We start from the raw sequence: 10,912 nt of genomic DNA, 5'->3' as shown, positions 1-10,912 counted from the left end.
TAGTTTTATTTGCTAACATTTTTAAATGACCTTATACAATAAAGTTTGAATAAATGAATAATGAGAGAGTCATAAAAAGTCTCCATGCTTATTTATTTTTTTGTAATTCATAAGATTTAAAAGCAGACAGCTCATATTCTAGTTTAGCACTTATTAGTTATGTGATCTTTAAGACTTAATTATGTGACCTTAATACTTCTGCACTCCAGTTCATAATCTGGCTCACATAAGAATAAACTTGTATAAGAATAAATGTTCCTTATCTCCTTTTCCCATCTATACCATCTGTGATATTGCTCTTTTGGTAGTGTTCTATTAGTTTAGAACGTCTTCTAGGCGGCTTAGAAACTTAATCACACCAAATATACGATTTCACACCCATCTCTATGTGCTATTAACACCTACTGTCATAGAGTTTGGCTCACCTAATTTAGTATTTGTATAATGTATATAAGTTTTTTCCCTGCAACTGTGTTATAACTTTTGAAGGGCGATAGAAATAACTCAGATATCTATAAAAAAGAGCCTAGATGGCAAAAATAACTGGCATTTCTATGTCATTTTTTGATAAGCCAAGGGCTTTCATATACTTTATCTGATTTACTACTTTAAAAACTTTTTAAGGTGGGTAAGGTAGGTGTTATTTTTATTATCCTAATTTCATATATGAATTCACATATTTCATAACTGAAGGACCTAAATGAAATGTAGATTTTCTGTTTATAGTTTGAAACCATATTTTAATTGATGCCTTCTGGCTCTGGATCCAGAGTACTTCTACTACATCATATTGTCTTCTAAGGAACAGGTATAGTGGTAGGTTTATGGTTCGTTGTGAAAATGAAAGTCTATTGTTTGTTGATTTATAAAACATAAGATAGGTTTTAGGATATAAACAATCTTTTCATCATAGTGATTTACAGATGTGTCTATTTTCAATATCATCACTATCTATAGTTATAAGTAAAATTACTCTAGAGGTAAAGGGTGAGATACTTTATTCACCTGGGTTTTGCAGACTTTATTCATCTGGGTCTCATCTGAGACATGTTTTAAGATTATTCAGTAGTTAAATATAGTAGTTAGCCGAAAAATCCATCAGTTCTTAGAGTGGCACACCCTACTTTTTCACCCATTTGTGCCACATTTCTAACCCCAGAAAGTGCTTGAGTTTGCTATATCTGGTAAACACATTGCCTACGAATCATGTTTTACTCTTGGAAACTTTTTCTCATGACCCATTCTCAAGTATATTATCTTTCAGTAGTCTCCAGGATTCAGCTCTATTACATATGGTTTCTACCTAATGGATTCTGTCTCTTCCATCCCTGGTAATATTTTCAAGTTAATTATTTGTAGAGTAGTGACATTGCAATGAATAAAAAGTCTACAAGGTGAAAAACAAAAGGTGCTCACAAATAAATGGCTGACTGAATGATGGGTCTGAAATATACGTCTCATGAAGGTACGATCCTCGTTATATTTATTTTACAAGGTCATAGATAATGGATCTGTACTACTGTAGTCATAGAGAGGACACATGATATAACCCGGGAGAGAAGCAAATGGATCTGAGCGCTGGAGATTGCTCATGTGAAAGGAAAGGTCGGAACACTGATGGGTCATTTACTGGATGGCTAAGCTGTCAGAACCAAGGTAGTTTTATACAAATGTACCGGGGCTGATTTAGGTTTATTCACCTACCTTTCTAGCAGGTGAAAAGGACGCAAACACAGTTAATCTTTATATTGGTTATCAGCCCTGAAAAGAAAAAGAAAGAAAAAAAAAGATTCTTCAAGAGTTTGTGGCACATGATTTGTGAATAAGTCTGACATGTTTTCTTAATGTGATAATTGTATCACTTTCCTATTCATATGAGTTAGTGGTTCTCAAACTTTAGTAAGCCTTATAATCACCTAGAGAACTTGTTAAAACATAGATTTCTGTGTCTCCTCTCAAAGTTTCTGATTTAACAGGCATGAGTTGGGACCAGGGAATTGTAGTTCTAACAAGTTCCCAGGTGATGCTGATGCTGCTGGTCTGTCAGTAACACTGATACAGATAAGAAGAGGTATTAGTGTAGCAAATCCTTGGATAGCCTTTATTAAAGCACCGTTTCAGATGATCTGCTTTAACCTGATTCCTCTACCATCAAAAAATATTCTCATGCTAATATACCTTGCTGGAGTACTGATAACTATCAAGAATGTGTAAAAAAACTTTGAGATTTATTTTTGTACATAAAGTAATATTTGCAAATAATTTTAAAATGTAATCTTAATATAAAGCCTATGATGGTAACCAGCAATCCCCTAGCCCGTTTCCCTCTACCTGTAATTTCTTAAAACCCAGGGCAACAATGTCTATCTTTTATCTTTATTCTGTTATATGCATCCATATTTGTAGATAGCATGTGTGTATTACTGATACTTGATTTTCTTTCATTTTGCTTTTATATGTTGTTTTCCTATTACATAAAATGTGTATTTAACTGTCTTCACCCTTGTCCTCAACCCCTGGTATAGTTATAAGACAAGTTTTAGTTAAGGCAATATTTAGGTAAGAGTATTCATATCTGAATCAAATAATATGCTATGATTGAACTTTCTTTCTTGTACATTGTCTTTTTTCCTTCAAGCCTTATTAATTGTCCCAGTTTTCATTTGCTTAGATTTTTTATGCATCTCAGTAATTTACCCCACCCTCTTCAGAAGAATTATAACTCTCCTTTCAATACATTTTTAAAAATAGCCAAAAAGTAAGTTTGTCTATTTGATGTTTTTGTGTGTGTGTATTTTTTCAGAACCTTTCAAGGGCTACTTTCCAACTCCCTTGCACATTCAGGGCTGGATGATCTCTAGGCTTGCTGCCATTTTGCTATCTTCCTTCCTTCTTTGCTTCTGGCTCTCTTGTGTCTTTTTTTTTTTTTTAAATCTGAGTAGGGTTCCTTTGGCCTTAATTTTCCAAACTCTTTTTTAATTATCCTATGCTTGCTATCCCATTTTTACTTTCCAAGAGCTCTTTTTTTTTTTTAATTCTCTGAATGTTTTTTTTTTTTTTTAATTTCTGTTTCTATGAAGGAACTTTTCCTTAAAGCTCTCTGAGGGAATGGAATTACATTTTTAGGTTGGGGGATTATTTTTCTGAGCCTTACATTGCCTCTTTCCTTCAAGTTTGTTATATCTTTTATTTATTTTGGCCTCCATTTTTATGTCCAAAGTTCTCCCAAATGTTGGTAATCCTTGACTACCTGTTCATAGTCATAAGTGAAGTAGTGAAAATACTACTACAAAGATCTGTGGGTTGAGAAGGACTTCCCCATACAAGCCTGTGTCTATACCTGGAAGCAGTGTCCATATCTGTTTCCAATTTCCAGAGTTAAAGTGGACGGCAGCTTTCTGGGAGCCAAGTAGAAGCAGATAGCTTTGGTTAACAATGCTTGGTATACAGACTTATAAGGATGCTTGGCATCCTGGTTTTCAATGACTTCTAGTAGCCTGAAAACATACTTCTCACATTCAAAATCCAGTACTGTATGGGTGGGGAGCATAGTGGATGGGCCTCAGGAATCACTTTGTTGTTGGAATTGGGAAGAGAACCCAGGAGAGTCTAATTGCCCCATGTAAATGTCAGTCATTTTGTTGTGACCTTTAACCTCACCCTCATAAATACCTCCAATTTTAAATTGCCTCCAATTTTAAGTAATTTCAAAATTCAGTGGCATTAAAAAGTGTTTCCTTTCCAGTAATTTTTAGCCATTTACAAAAAGTGCGTCAATTCAACTAGCTGCTTTCTTGCTTCATCTGATGCTTTACTGTCATTTTCATAGAGTTTCTGCAGAAAGCAACGATTAACTCTTTTGTTCAATTGGCTTTGTATTACAAGTTGCTAAAAATTCTTATATCAAATGAATCAAAACAAGAGAAACAAAATGTCCCTGGTAAGATTGGAGGGGGTCATAGAGAGGACATGACCACTGGTTGACCCTCAAGCTGGATCATTGCAATTGGAGGATCCTCACCTATCCCTTGTCCTTCTAGAACCAACCCCACACTAGGAGCTGTTTAAAGGGCATAGCCTTAAGAGAGTAAGTGTTGTTTAGACCATTTGGACTGAATATATCCTGAATTGAACCTAGTTAAGGCATCCATATAAACTTTTAAGATTTGGTGGTGGGGTAAAGAGACCTACATGTCTTGCAGCACACAAGATGAGCCTCCTACATAAGTTCCTTGCATATTAAACACACCCCCTACCAATCTGGAGGGGCTCACGTCTTCCTTCAATCCTTTTCTGCCTTCTGTGTATGCGGCGAATTGGCAAGCCAGCCAGGAGACCCAATAAGTGATCTTTGGGAAGGAGGCAGTTGCAGGGAAAATTGTGCATTGGCTATAGACCACTATGTGAGGAGGTGTGGCCTGTGTTTTAGATGGTTTGGACCACTGTGCAAGCACAGGGATGCCTGAAAATGCTGGCTCATCTGATGTGATTGTTTGAGGAACTGCTTGTAGAGCAATATGACAGAAAGAAGAGTGGCTGCTGCAGTGAGCTATTCTCTGCCATGACAGTTCAGTGGCCACCGATGCCCATCGGGAGTTAGAGATTTGGAAGAAGATATGAAGGATCTTGAAGGACGTGCAGTGCCCACAACTCTCCTAGCTTTGGCCTGGAGGGCAAGTTGGGAGAGCAGGATAATAAGTTGGAGGACTTAGTGTGCCATTTTACAAAGCTAGGAGGGCCTGAACTGCATGGATTAAAGCAAGGGCTTCTGACAAAGGCTGCTTGGGATTCTAGGAAGTGGACTTCCTTGGGAAAGGAAGAGGGCAAAGAAGAGGCTAATGTCATGATTGACAGTAAAACGGATGAAATGCCCCATGTGTCTGACCTGTATGTAATCCAGATGAAAGCAAAGGCACAGCAACAGCAACCCCATCCAGTGGGGCTGCCCCCAATTAAGAAAATGTTCTTGATGAGAGAATATACTCCCATTGAGCTTATTGATAGAGTTGCCAAGGTCTAGCAAAAGAGAAAGTATCCACATATGGTTAGTGTGGCTGGGGGGAGGGGGGAGGTACATAGCATTTCTCTGACCAGGCAGGAGACAGAGAAAATGAGCAAAACATCACTGCACACCCTACCCTCTGGCAGTATCCACATGGTGCTCTCAGGGCAGTTTAAGGGGCTCACTCCTTTATAGGTTGGATTTTCTAGCCTGCAGGGAGGCTTCATCCAATGAGACAATCTCCCTGCACACATGAGACCCTGAAACTGGAGTCTATAGAGGCATAGAGGAGGTAGAGCAAACGCTTAGGGAGTTAAGAATGGGGTCGGCCCCAATCAGGCCAAATTCATTGCAAGAATCAAAGCCAAGATTCTCCAGTCCACTGCCAGCATTTGGTATGTAATACTGATATCCATGCTGAGCCTAGTCCTGGGACAAGACATTTATGACATTGGGCAATCCATTACTCATCTGGGGGAAACTGACAAATCCCAGGAATACTGTGAGAAAGACCTGGAGACAGAGAGGGAACATGAAACCCAAAAAGCTATCCTGGTTAGTTAGCTATAAAAGGTTTGATGAGAATAACCCAGAAACAAATGTGGTTTGACCTCATTGCTGCTGGGACTTCCACCTGAAAATACATAACAGCAACCCAACACTGTTGGTCAGTCTGTGGAAAGCCTTAAAACACAAACAACAGTCAGATCTGCCCCCACTTGCACCTACTACCCCTGATGTTCCACCAGCTCCAGCAGAGGTCTTGGGGATACACTTTTATTTGGAGTGGTGGCCCCCATCCCCCAGGTGTAGGATTCAGGCCAAGACAACCTCCAGGCAAGGGCTGTTGGAGGCCATCCGTAGCCTCATGTTGAGTGTACTATTCATGGGTCCCCCAGAAACAAAAGGTGATGGGTCTGGTTAATACTGAGATGAATATTTTCTCATACATAGTAACCCTCAGAAGTTTTTTAGTCCCCTGAGTGGTCGTGGAAGGCAAGTGGTTGCAGTCAGGAAGATCCCTTTGACACTGCAAATTGGGCTTTCCCTACCCTTCACCTACTTCCCTGCCCTGAGGATATGAGATTTTTTTTCTCTCTCTTCTACCAGGGAACATATTGATATCTTATAAGGTCAAACTCCACAAAAACCTTTATGGGTGAATTCTACCTCTGAGTTAGAGCAATCAGACCGATGCTGAGGGAAAACACCAACTGGCAACCAGTAAGTCTACCAATCCACATGAAAATTGGTAAATGTCAAACAACATAAATTGCCTGGGGGACATAAGTAAATAAGAGAAACTATACAGGCATTGTACCAAGTGGCTGTTTTATGCCCTGTCCACAGTGCTTTCAACAGCCTGATAAGGCCAATAAAAAAGCTAAACAGCTCATTGCTGATGACCATGGACTACTGAGAACTGAATAAGGTAGTGCTCCCAATCCATGTGACTGTGCCCAACATTGACACATCTTAGATACTTTGGCCACAGTCCTAGGAGTGTATCATGCAGTACTGGACTTAGCAATGTTTTCTTTCCAGTATACACCTGGCTGTTGAATCACAAGATCAATTTGCCTTCATGTGGGAAGGGCGATAGTGGACGTTTCAAGTGCTTCCTCAAGGTTACTACCAGCACAGACCCACAGTATATCGTGGGATGGCAGCTCAAGCTCTGTTCTTGTTCTCCTTTTTCACATCAGTGAAATGGGCTCATTACATTGATGATATAATGTTAACAAGTACAGACTTCCCTCTATAGCTGGATACTCTGCAGATTTTGTTGGAACATCTGCAAGGGGGAAAATAGGCAGTGAACCCACAGAACATTCAGGGCCCAGCCACCACCATAAAGTTTCTGGGAGTCATCTGGTTAGATTTAATGCATGTTGTCCCAGAAGGTGTGATTGAAAAGGGTATCCAATCCCTAAAAACATGAAAGAAGTACAAGCCTTTGTAGGGATTTGACAGTTTGGGAAGGTATTTATTCCCCACCTGGCCCAGTTTCTCCATCTCTTAACTGCCTGGTAAATAAAGGGCATATGTAGGACTGGGCATCAGAGCAACAAGCTCCCTTTAAGAAAGCAAAACTACTAGTGAAGCAAATTAAAGCTCTGGGCATCTCCCAAGCAGGGCTGCAATTTGAGTTAGATGTATCTGTGACTCTAGAAGGTGTGAGTTGGACACTGTGGCAGAGACAACAGAAAGAGACAGTGCCCTAGGATTTTTGCCATAGCTCTGGAAAGGAATAGAAGCCTGATATATCCCCCTCCCATCCACCCCAGCTCAATAGCTCCTAGCAGCATCCCTCCAGATAGAGCCTCTCACAAAGGAATAACACATTGTGGTAAGAACTTTCCTCCTATCAAAGGATGGGTTGAGAATATGTTTAATTGACCCACTTATACCTTGGCTCAAACTCCCACTTTGACTAAGTGGCATGCCTTTTTACAGCAGAGGAGACCTTGTCCACCAGCCCACTCTCTCTAGGAATGCAGATGGTACTAGGCTATGAAGAGGATGTAGATCCTCCAAATGTTCCTGCCCCTATTCCTCTGTTGGCCTCTAGTACCAGTAGAGAGGAAACAAGGGAAATTCCCAGTGATTGGTCTAGTCAAGGCAATCTGTCGACAGAGATTGCAGCTGCTATTCAGCCAAACACTGACACCATCTGGATGGACACAGAAGTGAACTACAGTAACCAGTTAGGCCAAACTCACAGCAGTTTGGCTGGGAATCACTTATGAGGGTTGGCCTTTAACCCTTTGCACTGACAGTTGGGTAGTTCTAAAAGGATTGACCCTTTAGCATGGGCAATGGGAAGCTGAGGGGTGAATGATTGTGAATGTGCCTTGTGGGGTCAGGATATGTGGAAACACATTTGGGTTTACCTGCAACAGCCTGAGGCAGACCTCACTGTCTTCCAAGTCTGGTTCATACAGGTCCTGACACTCCCTGGCAATCAACAAGTTGATTCCCTAGCTTAGGTATGAGCCGTAAACTGATTCTTCAGTAGATACAGCAGATTGGTTGCATAGAAAGAGCGACCACCATAGTGCCTGGGTGGGATGGTATATTGCCAAAGACGATGTATTGGCCTTTGAATAAGTGACTTGTTTAATGCAGTAACAGCATGTTCTGTATGTACTAAATAATGCCCAAGGCAACTGCCAAAGGGGTCTGGGGCAGACTTCCCAAACAAAATCATTCCCGAACAGTGAGATATTAGCAAGTAGACTATATTGGCCTCCTCCTTCCAAGTGAGGTTTCTAAATATACCTTAGTTTGTGTGGACACTGCCTCTGCCTTAACCCTAGCTTCCTACTCTGTGCAGACCAGGCTACCACTATTAGAAGATTAGAGAATCTGAGTATCATGGATGGATGCCTTCATTGAGTAGATAGTGATTGAAAATTACATTTCAAAGGTTGTGATGTGCAAGACTGAGTAAAAGAACACAGCATTAAATATTTATTTCCCTTTATAACCCCAAAACAGCAGGGTTGGTAGAAAAGAATAATGGACTATGAAAACAACAAGTCAAGTTCCTAAAAGCTTCCAACCTCTCTTTTTCCAAGGCCAGGTAGGCATGTTCTGTTTTCCAGTGGTATAGTCATTTGACTCCCCTCTTTGTTTCCTCCATTGGCCTGAAGGACATTGTAGCACACATAGTTCTTACCAACCTCACCCAGCAAGCCTTAAAGGAAACTGTCCTCCAAAATAGTATGGCCTTGGACATTATTACTGCCTTTCAAGGAAGTGCCTGTGTCATTATCCAAACACAATGTTGTGTGTTTACACCTGATGAGTCTGCTAACCTATCTTTATTAAATCACATGAAGATACAAGTAAACATCCAGAGTAATCTAACCCCCAGCCTGGAGGACTTAGTAAATCAATGGTTGTGATCATGGGGCTCTTAGTGGGAAAAAAAAAAAATGTTACTTATTTTGGAAATCATTATCATAACCTGTGTTTTTACTTGTATGTGCCCATATTGTCACTGTGACCTCTGCCTCAAATGCAGCCAGATACCCACCAAATGAGCTACTTCCATGGTAATAAAACTTGCTGACTGCATTTGGCACATTGGAGAAGAGGGGGAATGTGTTAGATTGTAAGAGCTGGTCAAGATGGGTGAAGTGTTGGAGGAGGTCAACATGAGGACATGACCACTGGCTGACTAGAAAAGGGGACCTGGGCAATCGAAGCACCTCACCCCTCCCTTGTCCTTGGAACGTACATTCTACCTACTAGTCCCACACTAAGAGCTGTTTTAATAAATAGCCTTGAGAGAATAAGGTGTTGTTTATACTATTGGACTGTGTATGTAACTAAGCCCAGTTAAGGCCTCTATACAAACTGAAAATTCTGGTGAACTTGAGCAAGGACTTATTTGTCTTTTGGCGCCCAAGACAAGCCTTGTATGTAAGTTCCCTTGCTTAGTACCTCTGTCTGCTAACAAACTGGAGTGGGCTGCCTCTTTCCTTTGTCTCTCCTTGTCCTCCATGTTCAGGACCCGTTTGTGAACCAATAGGTAACCAGAGAGAGTTTTGCATATTTAGAGTTTACACAAGAATATCTCTATGCTTTATGCCCAAACTGATTTTAAAATTATCTGTTTTAATCCAAAAGTGTTGTTTATAAATTGGTATTTTCTAAATCACTGTAAGAGATTTTCGTTACTGTTCAATATTTGTTATTGTAAATGAAAGTTTGAGATAACACATGAGTTTTGTATTTTAAAGTTATTTGATTATTTAAAAGTTCTGATTCCTAGCTGAGTTTTGGTAAAATTTCCAATTATGAAATCAATATCAATTAGGAAAAATGCATGACTTTTTTTTCTAATGTTTGCTATTATAAGCCTGAATTTTTTTTTCCAAAATTGTTTTTTCCTATTTTCTTCCATTTTTATTATGTTCTTTTCTATTAATTTTTCCATAACTTTTCTTTCTTGTCACCCCCTTTTAAAATTTATCCTTATTATCCTTAATATTTTACATAAACTCGTCATCATCCTTATATGTTTATTCCTCTTTATTTTCATTTTCTTGAAATCATCACTCTTGTAACAAATTGGTTTAAATATGTAGATGATAGTCATCTTGGCAAATCTTTCTTCTGATTTTAAGGACTTTTTTAATGTGAAGCTCCATTTTCATCCTTTCAAACAAGTGTACCCTTTAGAACCTATAAAGATGAACTGAGATAATTTTTCATAAGTACAGTAGTTATAAGTTATACTGTTTCAAACTAAGAAATAGACATTTTATTTGCTTTGGAGAGCCTCTTATAATAAGATGTCCTCACTGAAATTATTCATCTTTTGTTTTATATAAACTGAAACTTGAAATTTTTTTCTCTCCATTCTATAGATGTATTATTTATTTCAAAAATTAAACCAAGTAAAAGAAAAAATGGTATGTGAACATGAAAACATTTATTTTACATTAAGTTGAGTATTAAGATTGTGAAAATAAACTTCATTCAAAACATTTGTTTCTTGTTACCAAAAATAAACACCAAAAAAAGAAGTAGTTTCAGCACTGTACACAAATATAATTTTCAAGTTGACATTGGAACATATTGGGTTTTACCAAAGCAAAAAACATATGTTGTGACTATAGTTGTTGAGTAAGTGATAATTTCAACAAAAAGTATAACCATGTATCATACTTTAGCAGAAATTTAGATGAGAGACAGTATTAATAGTTGTTAAGACCACAATTTTGGTCTGAAGAGACTGGGCCAAGTCCTGACTTTACTACTGTGGTTTAATTCAAGTTATTTTAGTTCTCCGGGCATTACTTTAATTGGCAGAAAAATGCAGGTTTACAACGAAAGATTATCATAAAGATTAAACAATCTTCTGTACAAAGAGTTTTTAGCATCGTGTCTGGCTCC

At 38.8% G+C, this 10,912-nt stretch overlaps 1 protein-coding gene across 1 annotated transcript in view; it reads left to right on the top strand.

Moving 5' to 3' along the window:
* GALNTL6 (polypeptide N-acetylgalactosaminyltransferase like 6) overlaps positions 1-10,912 on the top strand; it is a 1,201,435-nt gene that overhangs the window by 429,782 nt on the left and 760,741 nt on the right. The gene's annotated exons all lie outside the window — the stretch shown is intronic.

This window comes from Panthera leo, chromosome B1 (genome assembly GCF_018350215.1).
Source record: "Panthera leo isolate Ple1 chromosome B1, P.leo_Ple1_pat1.1, whole genome shotgun sequence".
Taxonomy (NCBI): Eukaryota; Metazoa; Chordata; class Mammalia; order Carnivora; family Felidae; genus Panthera; species Panthera leo.
Note: the sequence above shows the minus strand (reverse complement) of the source record. Positions and strands in the feature narration are given on the sequence as shown.